At 27.0% G+C, this 16,179-nt stretch overlaps 1 protein-coding gene across 4 annotated transcripts in view; it reads right to left on the bottom strand.

The window, feature by feature from the left end:
- The window catches only part of LOC127280781 (frizzled-2-like), a 216,087-nt gene that overhangs the window by 101,284 nt on the left and 98,624 nt on the right, over window positions 1–16,179 (bottom strand). Inside the window, exon 5 of one of the 4 annotated variants that reach the window (XM_051304044.1) lies at window positions 7,509–7,546. The exons of the other annotated variants lie outside the window; for them this stretch is intronic. The gene's annotated coding sequence lies outside the window, so the exon portion shown is untranslated. The remainder of the gene's footprint in view (window positions 1–7,508; window positions 7,547–16,179) is intronic. 4 annotated transcript variants of the gene reach the window in all.

Genomic DNA, 16,179 nt, shown 5'->3' with positions numbered 1-16,179 from the left:
AACGATTACCTCAAAAGTTTGTCATTAAGATTATTTTGTAGTCTGGTGGTTAGCGTTCTCGACTTTCATTACAATAGTTGAGGGTTCGAATCCTAGCATTGTTTAAGATTTTTTCGCGATAAAAATTAATTTAATTTGAACTTTTTTGTGTACAAAAAAATGTTGAAATATAAAAATAATAATAAATAATATACGGTAATGAAATAATAAAAAATAAAATTAAATTAATATATTAAAAATTGAGCAGTCAATATCAACAATAACAGAGGCCTACAAAATTCGACTTTTTTAAAAAATTTTTGATATTGGATTTATTTCCAATGCATTTTTGGTCGTTGAACACAATACCGGATCACAAAATTGTCTAGCACGTCATGATTTTGAGGAAAGTAGGGGTAAAGATCCAAAAAAGCGTGTTTTTGGGTTTTTTTTTCAATATATGCCATAAGTAAATATAGAAGTGAGATAAAAATGGATTTTTAAAAAAATATAAGAATCAGGATTGGAAATTTAAAATTATTAAAATCAAATTAAAAAATTTTTTTTCTTTCTAGAAATTTTGGAAAATTTCTTGACTGTACATCAATTTATTTAGAAGGACAAAAGTATTCGCTCATGTATAAAGAAAGGTTAATAATAAAATAAAATCAATCAAAATTAATTTAGTTAATGTAATTGTCGTTTGTATTATTTATTCATTCTTTTTCGTTTCTTTTTTTTTAAGTAATTGACAGATATATGTTGACGCTGACAAGGGTTTCGTGTAAATTATTAAAAATGTATATGGTATCGATCTGCGTGATATTTATTTTTAGACTATTTCCCGCGCATCTTGGGCTTTCCACTCTGTTAATTTCCTTAACGATCTAACCTGAAGATTATATTTATATAAAGAATTTTTTATTTATTTATAAAACTACTGTACAAATAAAACCGAGCAAACATAACCTATTTTTATCAAAACATCCCGGTATTTTTATTTATATAGATTTTATCAATTTTTAAATTATATATATATATATCCAAACTTCATTGGAATTATTATATTAAGCATTTCTTTTTATATATTGTACACATTTTACGTAAATAATTTTGTTTTTTTATTTCAACTGAATATATAATTTATTAGAATTAAATAAAAATAAAGTTAATAAATTTTAAATAAATAAATTTCTAAATAAATTTTAGTTAATTCTAATAAAAATATATGTAAAACAAATATTTATTTATCTACGAGACAAATATTATTTCTTTCTGATATAGAGTAATAATAAAAAATTGATGAAAATCATAAAGAAAGTTTTTCGTTATGTTAGATTATTATTTTTTTTTGACAAGTCGACCCCTCAGGCAGGAAAATTGTGTAATCATTATAATGATATGTTATACAATGAAAAATTGCTCATCACATTTACTTGCCTGTAGAATAGTTTTTTTTTTTTTTTTTTTTGGTTCCCGAAGGATGAGTTTGACTGCTTTTCAAAAGAAGATTAAATATACATTCGTTATAGATTTCAATAGAAATTGAATCTATACAAAAAATAGAACTTGTAAATTTTCATTGAATTTATCATTTCGTTCATTAAAAACAGTGAATTCAACTTCTCTCATTAGATACGAAGACAATAAAATGAAGTTATATTAAAAATCTTCAATTTAAAACTTTGATGAATTTCAATATTCATTATTTTTCTTTGAATCTTTATTTTAATCATTTTTAACGTCTAACTTTATTGTAATATTTTCCAATAAATCCCAATCAAAAATTTACTAATGGCGCAGTACTGACAAGTGTTGGCGCAGTACTGGCACCAGAGTTGGAGTAACTTTGGGATGATAACATTTTTTTTTTTTGTATTGGCTGCCAGAGTTGGCACCAGTACTGGTAACCACTACTGGTTCAGTACTGGCTGAGTACTGGTAGTTTTGTAATTTATTGTATACGAAAAGAAAGCTTTAACTGTAACAGAGATAAGTTTCACTGCAATAGTGAAATCTCTGCTCCAGGTAATACTTTTTTTTTTAGGAAAAAGTGTGTGAAATTTTTAGTAACTTAACACAAATTAAATATTAATTATAAATTAGTCAACTAACTAATTAATATTTGAGCCAGTACTGGCTCAATATCGGCTCAGTACTGGTTTGCCAGTACTGGGAGGGTGGTACTGCACCAGTACGGATACAATGAAAATATCAGTACTGGTTTAGTACAGACTGCCCAGCCTCGGCAGCAAATACTGAACCAGTACTGCGCCAATAGTTAACTATTCTATAATACTGAAATGCTGTGATTGGTTAAAATATACGTTTTTTGAATTAGCGCGCGCATTTTTGACTAATCAAACGCCACTGTAGAGAGCAGACGATTTCTATAAAGTCAGATCGATTAATCTTTGGTGTAAAAAAATTCTAATATATTTGAAATACAATGTCTCCCGGGTGTAGAAAAGAAATTAAAACACACATATATAAATATATACGTATATATATAAATGTATAATATACAATATGTAAATATTTAGTCAGCTTCAATAATTCCTGTGGTGAGAAAAGACTTTTCTAGCTCTCTAAAGATATTCTTCGAGTCAAGGTTTTACCAGTTATATGCTACGATAACAAGGGGGGTTTATATCAGGTTGAACGATCGTGAATGAATAACCAACAAGCATAAAACAAGATAAAGAGAATGGTAGCCGATGAGAGGGAAAAAGAAGGAAACAATAGATGGAGAGAAATTGGAAAAACGAAAAAGTGGTAGAGTGCTGGCAAGATCGAAACAAGTATATATATATATATGTGTGTGTTATGGAGGAAATAAAAGAGAACTGAATAACAACTATACGGATGCAGGAAAAGGATATAGTATATATTACTATATAGTACAGTAAGTAGAAGAAAGAGACAGAATCAGGGACCGTGGCCAACATAGCGTAAAATCCACTGGGCACGCGCCATTTCACTTAGCCCATGGCAACCTCTTTTGGTTAGACCACTTCCCCCCAATTTTTTTTTTTTTTTTTTTTTTATATACTCTTATTTGGATGTGCTTCTATTTCACGGATCAAGGTCAACGGTTTCAGACAATGAAGAACAGAGTGAAAAAAAGAGCAAAAATTTTGCGGCAGGTATAATATTCTCCTGCTTTTATATATATTTTATGTATATATTTATTATGAAAGCGTTAACAAGTTTATTATTAACAGTTTGGCATATAATTAATAATGTTAAAAAAAACATGTTGCGCATAAGAAATAGTTCGATTGCTATAGAAGAAATTAATTCTTTTTTTCTTTTTAATTTTGGAAAAATATGCGCCAAAAACAGAATGTATGAAAAGAATTTCCTTTCAATTTCCGTTAATTTATTTCTACAATTTTCAAATTTAGCGCCATTATTTGGTTTTGTGTTATATGGTTGGTATACTTGTATTTGTCAATTTATAAGATAAACCTAACCTAAAAATACTGCGATTCAAGATAAAGTGACAATTATTATTGCAAGTAAGATGTAATTATTCATAAAAATATATACGTATTAAAATGACTTTTTTTGTAGTAAACGAAAACAATGTATACTTGAAAAAACTTTGAAAAAAGTCTATTTATTGTATTTATGAATTAAAGTTAAAAAAAAAGGTTAGGTTACAAATTTATGAATTACACTACAAAAAAAAAGTATCTTATTTTAAGATATTTTGGTCGCCGTTTTAAGATGTTTTTTTATAACTTGCTTCTAAGTTATCTAACACAACTTAAAATGCATTAGTTTCTTAAGATATAAAATGGATAGGAAGATACTTTTGGTAACTTGCTTCCAATGTATCTTATAATAAGATACTTCTTTTTGCAGTGTAGGCATAACAATCATGCAACATGAAACACAAAAAATTAACAGCACATTAACTGTTTCATTAGGTTGCAGTAACTAATTTTCATAGCTCCAGGAGGCGCCTATTAACAAAAAGTAGTTGAGAAAACTATGTAAAAACGGTTAAATCAACTGTAAAATTTAGTAAAAAAAACTATTCAAAGTAGTGAAATTATTATTATTAACACTAGTATTGAGATCTATTTTTTCATCCTCTCCCCTACTACTTTCGTTTATACATGCCTTATAATATTTAATTTCTATATATACCTAACAGAGAAAAATCCCGAAACGCTGGGGATTGAACGCACGACCCTAACATTCGCAAGTCGACAACTTAACCAACTAACCACGCACGCACGCTAGGTTGACTTACATGATATTTGAGGACATTCTTGTCACTATGCAGTTAATTTTACTTTCCAATGTAGTCGAATTTACTACTTTCAATAGTTATTATCTTCTTTTAATGAATACTTTTCAAACATTACATAAAAATTTTTTCAACTGCTAAAAATAGTAATATTTACTACAAAATAATAGTTACAAAAATTATATTTTAGACTTGAACGAAAGTCTTTACATTAATAGTGACTACATGAAAACAGTAAGTCTAATGCTTTTACTGTATCTATGAAGAAATGGTTTTTTCAATTATTGAGTAGTAAATTAAATTAATAGCAAACCTCACATTGTTCGAAAAATGATTTTGACGTATTTCATTTTGAATTTGTAAAGAGAGAAAAATCAGAAAAACTGACAATAATAGTTATAGGATTATTTCAGGTTGAAAACATATTTGATAAACTTTTTCCTACTATAGAAATTTAAATAATAATGAAGGTTTGTTTAATATATTTAGACAAGTAATGCAACGCCATCAACTTATGATATACATACCTATTTACTATATTTAATCAGTCGGTAATTCAGAAATCTAGATTAAAATTTTATTGTTAAATTCGGAAACAAATGAATGTGGCATCGAGATTAGAGACTTAACTATAAGTGGATGACATAAAAATTTTGAAAATACAACTTATTGTTTTTTAGAAACAGCCGCCAATTGATGTGCTAATTTCTCGAAAATGCGTCACTGTTTTAAAATTTAATGTCAGATTGAAAAAATTTTAAACGACGGATTTCTTTTAATCCACTCTGAATTCTCTTGAAACTGATTAGTAACTAACGAAATTTATTCTAACAGGGATACTTAATTTACTTTATTTTATATGTATATATATATATATATATATATGTATTGTATATGACAGTTTGAGTGAATGAAAAGGGTGAAATCTTCTACTTCATGTATAGTGCATTCCCATGTCTTAATAAAGTCTACATTTGTGAGAGAGAGCTGTACAAATTCTAAATTTCGAATTACATTACAATGCTCTGTACGTTTAGGGGTGGATTTATTTGATCAAAGGGTTAGTTAGAGAAGTGGTTTATGGGAATGAATCATTCAAGTGTATTTTCAAGTTTCAGTTAAAATGATTCTCAATCACTATATGAAAACAGATGAATTTTTTTTCCCCATAGCCAGACGGTAAAATTTAATGCAAAAAGCAGAATTGATAAAAAATTTTTGAATTTAAATGAAAAACACAATTTTTATTGAATCCTGAACAATTTTGATTTATGGACTTGTGCTGTTTCTGGATATCATATTTAATTTTGTTAGAGCACAGCTATTTCTTAGGGAACTGGAATCTTATTTTGAATAACCATTCTTGAAAACTTATAACTGTACTTAAATAAAGAAGTAGCATTTAGCATTCCTAAGCATTTACACGAAAAAAAGTAGAAATTTTACCCCAAAATCGGTATAAAAATTAACTGCAACAAATTTTATTTTGCAACAAAACTTATTCAGCGTTTTTTCTGTGATTCTAGTAGGCACATAGAAGTTAATACACTGAGAAAAATATGCTGTTGAATCAACAGCATTTCTACCAAAGGTATAAAAATTATTTATTTAAAAGCATATGCTATAAAATTTGTAAAATATTTTATAGATTCTATAGCATATACTTTTGAATTAATAATTTTTATAACTTTGGTAGAAATGCTGTTGATTCAATAGCATATTTTTCTCAGTATAAGTGCGCTTGTAAATTAGGACAATTTATCATGCCACTATAAGAACAATAAATCATTGAAAGAGTTGAAAATTTAAAGAATCTTCTAAGCTCAGTGTAATCATGACTATTTGCGGTTGTATGCAACACCCAGTCACCTAGCTGTAAAGCCTAAAAATCTGTTTTGAATTCTTTCAAATCTATCATTATGGACTTGGTAAGATAACCAAACAACAGATTTTAAAAATGTTAAACATTTTTAAGTCATCAGAAAACAATGAAAAAGAGCTATGGCATTTTTTTTTAGGGCTGTTATGTGATTTTAAATAATTTCTTTTATTCCAAAATTTACAAAACCCCCTAAATAAGAAAATTAAAAAAAAATTGCGTACATTTTTTTTTGGGAGACATTTCATCGTTTCAATCAGAAATTAATTGTAATTTTGCATTACCATGCGTTTTTGCCAATGATCAGAGTATATGCATACAAGTCGCGCACATCAGTTTGTAAAGTGTGGCCGGGGGAATATTGCGTGCGGAGACGAAGGTTTGACGGACGTTTATTATTATTTTATTTTCGCACGTATGAGTTCGTCGTGCAGAGTAACGCACGAGACAATGAGACGCGTGACAGGCGTATAAATAATGTCAATTTATCCTCGACCACGAGATACTCATCGCATATGAGCAGTTGGCAGCAAGAACGTGTACACCACGGGATACTTGGACCAACTCCAATAGTGAGAGTATAAAATGCTCGGGGGCCTTATACAATTCTTGACGTGTCGTTAGGACCCAACATTATCGTTGTCGTCGAATACTTCGACCTCCCGCCCGCGCCTATTTAAGAAGAAACACTTGATCTTTCCGTGTATATTATTGCCCGCATATTCCAACGCGGTTGATTTTTATCTCAAGAAAAAAAAAGAAAAGAAAAAAGCTCGTTAATCGACAAACAAAATGCAAATATAGAAAAGTGTGTTTCTGACACTTGTCCCAATAGAAGAACACTGCTGAGGACAATTAAGAAGTTTGATAAAATATTTGTTCATTTGGCTATTATTTTTAATTTTTAGAGAAATGGAAGTTTATTCGATTATTTGTATACCTAAGAGAGAGGAGTTCTTTATAGTTCCTTATGGGTGGTAAAGAGGCTATCAAATAACGATAACTGTTGTGTGGTCGTAAAATTTGGTTTTGAATAGATTTTATATGAGAATGCCCCCAGATGAGTCTTTGATCTTTTCAGCTATACAGGATTTTTTTTTTTTTTTTTATCTTTTAGGGAAAATTTATAAGCTTGTTGAATTACTGGTTAGAAAGAAAAATACCATTCGTTTTTGATTGCCATAACAATATATCGATACTGTCATTTCTTTTTTCTAACAGTAGTTAATGAAGTATTTCTATATTATAATATTCTTTTAAGCGATTAGGAAAAATTATGTTCATCGATTTTAGTACAGCTACTGAGTTTAAAACTTTTGAGGTAATCTGAATTTTCTCTCTTATATATCGTAGGTAAAATTATATATAATAAATTAGATAATATCTTACCTTCATCTCAAATGGAAGAATGTAAAGAAGATCCTTACCTGAAACAAAAAAAAACATTAATGCTTTCATTGAAATACTCGATTATTATTATTATTATTATTATTTATTATTTATTTATTATGAAATAAATTTTTTTTCAGTGTAATAGATTCTATCAATTTTCACTATCTAATTAGTAGAATCATAAAAAGTTATAAGTACTTAAACACAGTAAAAACTCTTGGGGCATAAGAATGACCCACAAAATTTATTAGTTACAATTTTTATATAAAAGAATTTCATTAGATAGAATTTTTTAAAGCAGAATTTTAATTTTTTCGAATTAGCATTTAAACAGAATTTTTTGGTCCACAAATTTATATTTAACAAAATTTTACTTTACCCAACGGTTTTTTAAAAAGAATTTTAATTCAACAGAATTTTTATTAATTTTAATTTTATTAATTTTTGCTTCCTCGTGGATCGAGGAACCTTTATATTCCTTTCGTTTATAAAATTTTTAGAAATGATGAAAACAAATTTTCCTCTATATAGAAACATGTTATATGAGATCCTGATCAATTGTCCGGATGTATATATGTATGTGTGTGTGTGTGGATCATTTTTGTGAACACGATATCTTAAACAGGTTTTAATGCATTTGGGTAAAATTTGGTAGGCTTATTTATCACATTTATCTCTCAAAAATGACGAGAGAATTTTTAAAAATACCCAAAAAAAAAAAATTTTATCGTCTATTTTCCAAAAAATTTTTTTTTAATTGAAAAATTTTTTAAATAGAAAAATGTAAGGTAATATATAATATAATCGTCTTTCTTACGTCAAGACGAATCAATTGGTGTATATAAAGTATAGATTCGATTGAAATTTAAAGAATTAATAAAAATTGAAAAATCGGAAATTTATATTTTAACTAAAAAATTTAGTGTTTTTTTAAAATTCAAGTTAATACATAAAATAATTGTATTCCTTGCATTGAAACGAATCGATTTGTATATATAAAGTATATATATTATGTTACACCCAAAATGAATTATAATTTTCTTAATTTTTCAAAAAATTTAATTTATTTAAAACAGTTTTCAACTCGAAATTTTTTAAATCAATCAATTGAATCGGAGAAATTCATAGCTTCCTCCAGGAGGAAGCAAATTTTTTGCTTCACACAATGAGGAAGCAAAATTTTTATGAAATAAACATAAAGAACCCCCTCGCTTGTTTAATTTTATTTATTTCAATTTTTATTCAAATGTCTCAAGTTCTATGTGTTTAAAATTTACTAAATTTTTAAATATTAGTTTCTGTATCAAAGGAAAATTAATAATTTATATTAAATGTTTCAATTTTAAAAGAAATGATTTCGTTTATTTGAACGTTCAATATACTTTAGGCACATTTATTTATCATAATAAGTGATTCGACTTTTTAATAATTTCAGAATTTCCAAATTTTTTTGTATAAAATTCTTAAAACGTCAATTTTTTATTTTGCAAAAATTACAAATGGCCGAAAAAAGCAACTGCGGAAAATTTTCGGCGTCAATTGTAAAATTGACCAATTAAATATTATCAAAAACATTGGGATTGGTTTATTTTTAAATTCGAACAACATTTTTTTTTACTGTTTATTTCATAGGCCATTTCCACTTTCGGCTAAATTAAAAATTGACAAAATTAAAATTTTCATAATTCTATAAAACAAAAATCGTTCAAATAAACATTGTTGCAAAAATTAAGATTCAGTGAAATGAAAATTCTGTCAATTAAAAAAAATCGATTCAATTTTTTAAAATAAAAATTCATCACTGAGAAAAATGTTTAGTCAGAGCAACCAAAATTTGGTTGGGCCAACAAAAAATTTTTTTTGGTATTTAAGCAACCAAAGTATTTGTTTGCGTCAACCAAAAAATTTGGTTGAGTATTTTTTGTTGACATAACAAAAATGTTTGGTTAGTTCAACCAAATTTTTTTTGTTAGGTCAACAAAAATGTTTGGTTGATCAAACAAACAGGTTTTTTTTAAATTAAAAATTTTATTCTGCCTTATCTCTTTTCTTTTTATTTTTTTTATTTATTTCATTATTTATTTATTATCAATTTAACATTGAATTTATATTTATCCAATTGAAATATTTGTGAACTTTGAAAAATCTCATCTCCGCCTGGGATCGAACCTCTGTTTTAAAACTGAAGGTCGGGAGCTCTGACCACTGGGACTACCCATCCTTGTGAGAGATTTTAACTAATTGTTCTCTTAAGCTATGAGTTGAGAGCGAATCAAATTATTTGGTTTTTGCAACCAAATTTTGGTTAGGACAACAAACGATCATTTTGTTTTTTAGACCAAATTATTTTGTTGTGTTAACCAAATTATTTTGTTGTAACCAAATTTTGGTTGGAATTTAAAAATGTTGAACTAAATAATTTTGTTGGCCTAATCAAATGTTTGGTTGAGATAACTTAAGGACTTTGTTTCAGCCAACCAAAATTTGGTTACAAGAACCAAAATTGCCTAACCGAACAATTTTGTTGCAAACACTACATTTTTTTTCTCAGTGTAAAAGAAATTTTTTTCTATTGAAATTCTGTCAAAAATGAAAATTTTAAGCAATAATATTTATGGGATAAATTATTATTAATATTATTATTATTATTTTCGGATTTACTTTTTTCACTTATTCAATTCGTAAATAGTCACGTGACGTGAGAGTAGCGCTCCTAGTGTTCACTATTGGTAAATACTAAACGTCGTAAGCGTCATATGAATATTTGAAAACATTTTCGGTAAGTGTCATTAGCAATGGTTAAAAAAAAAGAAGTTAAAAAAGTGATCAATATAAATGTTAAAATATTTGTTAAAATTATAGAAATTAAATAAATTGCAATTAAATTAAATTACTTGTTAGTCATTAAATTTTTGATGACTAACACAAATTTTTTAACAATTTCCAAGATTTTGTAAGTACCTATATCTATTACTTTTTATATTTTTTTCTTTTTTTTTTACTAATGCAACGCACGTTTTACATTAATATTTTTAATTATTAAGAAATGTTTTTTTTTAAACTTGAAAAAAAACAGAACTTTTTATCATCAATCTTCTGAATATGTACAATATAGGAAGCTCAAAATAAGAAACTTAAATATTTATTTTGCTTTATAAACTTTTCACAAATGTAATTCTTTGAAGGAGGTTTGTATTTTTCTCATAAGTTGACGGGACGATGTGACATTAGAATATCCAAGTGGGTACGTTTGGATATTAATAGATGATAATATAATTCTCAAGAGGTATTCTTAAGGACCCGGATGCCGGTAAATCATATGCGATTGGTCACTGGTTATAATATATATATATTTTTTTTACTTCGAAATAAGAAGAGGGCTTAAGATCTTATACATATCCCGACAAGAAGTGGACAGCATTTCGTTGATTTAATTTAAAAAAAAAAAAATAAAAAAAATTCAATAAAAGAAGCCTTGATCCCATATGGACATATATTGTATTGATCGCGATAAGTGTTGAATTTTTCGAATCAAATATAAACGACGAACGTTTCACACTATTATCTTCTTAAACTTTTTAGAGACCTTATACGAGACCAATCGATGTTTTGACAGAGCTTATTCGACGTGCCGTGTATTTATAATCCGGTTCGTTTTTATATATTCAGGTAGTGACGGAGTCAAATTCTGTTTTACCATGTGTGATTCTCATGAGAAGGAGAAAAAAAACGTGTGTAAAACACAGATTTATTGATAACTACATATTGTTTCCTTTTTCTTTTTATTTGTGAAAAATAAATTTCTTTTTCAATTTATTTTATTTCTATATTTTAGAATGAAATTTTTTTTTTTCAATATAAAAATAAATGATTTTATATCGAAAAATAGAGAGTTGACGCGCGTGTGTGAATATATAAAGAGGAATTAAAAAATAATATTGATACAGGCCATTTTTGGTAAGCAATTTTTTTTCTCCTCTCTTTCTCTTTTTAAGTTTCGTTAAGGGCTGAAATCTCATGACTAGAAAAATCCGTAATCCGCTTGCGAGAACTTTCTTTATCCTCAGAATACTTTTTGACGCGTCGAGTCAGCTTAACCACCTGGAAGACGAGGGTTGAGTGCACGCCGCAACGTTATGCCCTATGTTTTGAGATCCGGTTATAAAAAAAAAAAAAATCCTCGGAGAGATGTTACAAGCGTTCATAGTGTGTATTAGATCTCCAGGCATAGTTTCCTAAATCCCTGTCAGTAAAATAAACATTCTGGACCACCAAAGTCCTGATGACATGGAAGATTCAATGCAACATATAATGGTATATGACATAAAAAAAGAGCCTTCTATTTTTACCTGTACAATATTCTCTCATTCTCTTCTTTTGACCCAGAAGAAAAATCACATCTTTTGTCAATAAAAATGACAGATATCAAAATTTTTGCCATACAATAGGAAGTTTTCATCAAAAAAATTTTTTTTTTAATTTTAATGGATAGATCGGCTATAACAAATTTTTTATAATTTTTTCTAGTGAAAAATAAGCGCTAAATTAAATAAAAACGTTTTAAATAATTTTGAAGCAACGAAGACGGTCCGAAAAGACCCGGACGGTATCCTGACGTCACATCGGTACAAATAAAACGCTCTTATGAGTTTTTCATGTAAAAACAAAAATTGTTTTTAAAAATGGAATTCGACATGCAGTAAAATAAATATAAAATGTATTTTGTGTCAATGTGTAATAGTATTACAATTAAAATACTTGAAAAATTGTTTTTTCCTGTGCCACAAAATGAACAGGAGACAGTGGTTTCTATTTACAAAACGTCAGAATGTGGCATCAATAAACTCAAATTTTTTACCTGTTTTCAAGATCACTTTAATGAAAGTATTTTTATTGAAAAAATTTTATTTTATGACATGTAAATAAAAACAAACATCACAAATGCAATGAAAATTAATTAAAGTTGTGAACATAACCTTAAAATTAAGAAATTGAAATTAAAAACATTATTTTCATAATCTTGGCTCCAATTTACAAGGCATTTCACTTATTATCACATAAATAATTTAAAAAAACAATTATTTAATTTTCATAACATATCTTCTATTATATTAAGTTAACAAATTTCGAAAAACGACACCGACCCCCTGACCTCGACACCGTCCTTGAAAAATCTATTTTCAATTATTTTCAAATAAATCAAAATACTTTGCATATATGCTTTTAGAAAATCTTACAAACTATTTTTATGTAACATCTTTTTTCAATTTTAACCCGAAAAAGGGTTATTTTGCAATTTTATCCCGAAAAAGGGTTATTTTGCAATTTTTTAAGAATTTTTTGATTTTTTCAATTTTTTATTATTATTTTTTATTATATATTGTTGTTTTTTCAATTTTTAGTTAGTAACTTATAATATTGTGTCTAATTTTAAGTGTTATTAAAATCAAATGTTTTTAACTTAATAATTTTAACATTTCTTAATTTAAAACGAAACATCTTCTATTATATTAAGTTAACAAATTTCGAAAAACGACACCGACCCCGTGACCTCGACACCGTCCTTGAAAAATCTATTTTCAATTATTTTCAAATAAATCAAAATACTTTGCATATATGCTTTTAGAAAATCTTACAAACTATTTTTATGTAACATCTTTTTTCAATTTTAAGATAAATTTTATACAATATTAATAAGATATTAATTTAAAACATAAATTATATATATAATATACATAAACTACAATAAGTAAACAACAATAAGTACAATTTTAACCGAGCGAGCGTTAGCGAGCGAGGAATACATCGCTAGTTTAAAATTAAATGATTTAAAATATGTTATCAAATCTGCGACAATGTACCGATGCGTGACGTCATGATCGAGTAATCAATAATAATCGTTTTCTTCTGGCATTGATATTTTCAAATATTTTTTAACTTCAAATTCATTTTTAATACTTAATTTAATATAAAAAAAAATTTCAAAACGCTAATATATTTTAAAATACTTGTATTTACGATTTCATTAAAAAAAACATTAAAGAAGGAAGGAAAAGAAAATTGATATTTTTGATGATCAAAGGTTAAAAATGGGGGTGTTTTGAACATATTAACCCCAAAATAATAATAGGGTTATATATAGAAAAATCGCTCAAAAATAATTAACAAAAAATATTTGCTGGTTACGAATATGATGTTAGTTTTTCAAAATTCAAAATGGCGGATCCAAAATGGCGGACAACTTTTGTAAAAAATGATTTAATTGGCTTGAAAATCGTTTCTCGGGGGTTTTCAGGATCACTGATTACGAATCTGATGTTAGTCGTCCACCACTTTTGAATTTTGAAAAAATAACTTTAGATTCGTAATCAGCAACTTCAAAAACCCCCGAGTAACAATTTTTAAGCCAATTGCTTCACAATTAAAAATATTTTTTGTTATTTATCCCGTGTGGAAAAGTAGACTGGACCCCAATCTGGACCAGACTGGGTTTCCCAATGTCCAAAGTGGGCAACCCAGACAACGCCTAAACCGGGCGCGTAACGCTGATGCCAAAGATTTCCCAAGGTTGGGAAATCCCAGCTGGGGCAAAATTGAGTTATTTCATTTTTATTTATAATTGTTAATTAATAATTATATAAATAATTTAACAACAATAAAAAATTAAATGAATAAATATAATTTCCTTTTAAATTAAATTTTATTAAAGATGACGACTAACAAACAATGTATGTAGTAAAAAAAGTAAAAAAAAATATTTATATAATTTAAAAATTAAATAATAGGCAATTACACTAAATGTATGTATTAGATTTTCAAGTTTTGGTACAACTTATAAATTAAAATCTAGAAATAAAGCAAACCTATAAAGTAAACAAAACTGCGCACGAGGGGAATCGAACCTACGACCTACGGACTTATAGATTAACGCTCTAACCATTATGCTAACGACGCGTACCTGCAGACAAGTTTTAATTTCTCAGTATCATTTATATCATACAATTATTGAACCAAAGATGTGATAAATATGATTAGGTTAGACAATAAATTAAAATATAATACATTTTTAATTATTATAGTAAAAATAAATATTATATTATATTAAAATAAGTATAGTTGTCGTTGAAGTCAAAATTTTGTTTACAGTTTTAGTTTGTTTAAATAATTTATTAAATTAGAAAATTATGTTCAATTATTATTAATAAATTGAATAAAAATAGGAAATAAATGATTGAGAATGGGGTCAGAGTTAAAAAAGTCAAAAAGACTCAAAAAACGACTAAGTTATTATTATTAATTAGCTTAGTTGAATAAATTAAAAACTACGAACTTGTCATACATTTTATTTATTCAGGGAAGGTATTATTTAAGCATTAATATAATTAACTAAAGTTTTCAATTTCCTTATTTTCCCTTAAATGTGAATTTTGCCCATATTAATAATTTAATTAACTTAATTCTTTTATTTCTTCATTTTTCAAACTTTAAGAAGCCAAGTTGGGCCCAGATTGGCGCCCAGTCTCACTTTGGGCGACTTTGGGAAGATTTCCACACGGGATTTTTGAGCAATTTTTTTTATACAAAACTCCTATTATTTAGGGGTTAATACTAAAAAAAATTTTCTATGAAACATATTTTTTTTCTTTTAAAATAAAAATCTTTTGCAAAACAATGATGCGAGGGAATTAATAAAGACAAAAATGTGTGCATCAGAATATTAAATACATTGAAAATTCTTATTTCTTTTTTAATAGTTTTGTGACTGCGACTAAACTTTTTTTTTTTTTTTAACAAAAAAATGGAGTTTATGTTGCGATAACTTATCACGACTAATTTCAAGAGATTCACTGGGATTGAAACTTAAAATGAGGGAAACCATATATAGAAAAAGTTGAACAAAAGCATGCACCCAAGTATTTCGACAAGAGTACTCTCTGCATACGAAAACGATGAGACATAGTGTGGAATACTAATTCTTATGCTGCTTGTATATATATATAGATAAAGAGACGGAAAATTTGTTGGAAGTGAGTGAGAGACATGGAAGGGTCAGGTTCGATATTTGCATAAAAATACAGAACTTCTTTGAAATCGTTTTCACATTTTTTTTTTTTATTCCAAAGAGCGATTTCAACATTATATTTATATACTTCCTGACTTTATATATATATATATATGCAACAAAAAACCACCTTTCACCAATAAAGAAAAACGGAAATAAACTTTTAATTATTAATAACAATAAAAATACCCTAAATTCCTCACTAAAGAATTTTTTTTAATTGAATTTATTAATTTTATAAAATAATCCAATATCTCAATTTTTTGTAAAGAAATGAAAATATTCTGCAAAGTATTGTTCATCAGTGCATATAATATAAAATTAAACTAATAACCATACATATAGGTATATATATATATATATATTCCCAATTAATTAAATAAATCGAATAATTATTATTATTATCCTCACAATTTTTAACACTAGTGTGTGTGTGTGTGTATAATTTGTAAATTTTCGCTTAATTAATTGAGTGGAAATTAATTATTATCAGCGTTATTTTCAAAGGGTAAAAAAAGCATTAGCACTCCCGGTCGCTATTGCTGTGGTGATTAAAAGTATATATCTATGTTGGCAATGATGCTTTTCCGGATAAAAAAGCGTCTG

This window comes from Leptopilina boulardi, unplaced genomic scaffold (genome assembly GCF_019393585.1).
Source record: "Leptopilina boulardi isolate dan_hultmark-lab unplaced genomic scaffold, ZJU_Lbou_2.1 LbouV2_25, whole genome shotgun sequence".
Lineage (NCBI taxonomy): Eukaryota > Metazoa > Arthropoda > Insecta > Hymenoptera > Figitidae > Leptopilina > Leptopilina boulardi.
This window is presented reverse-complemented; position numbering and strand designations above follow the sequence as displayed.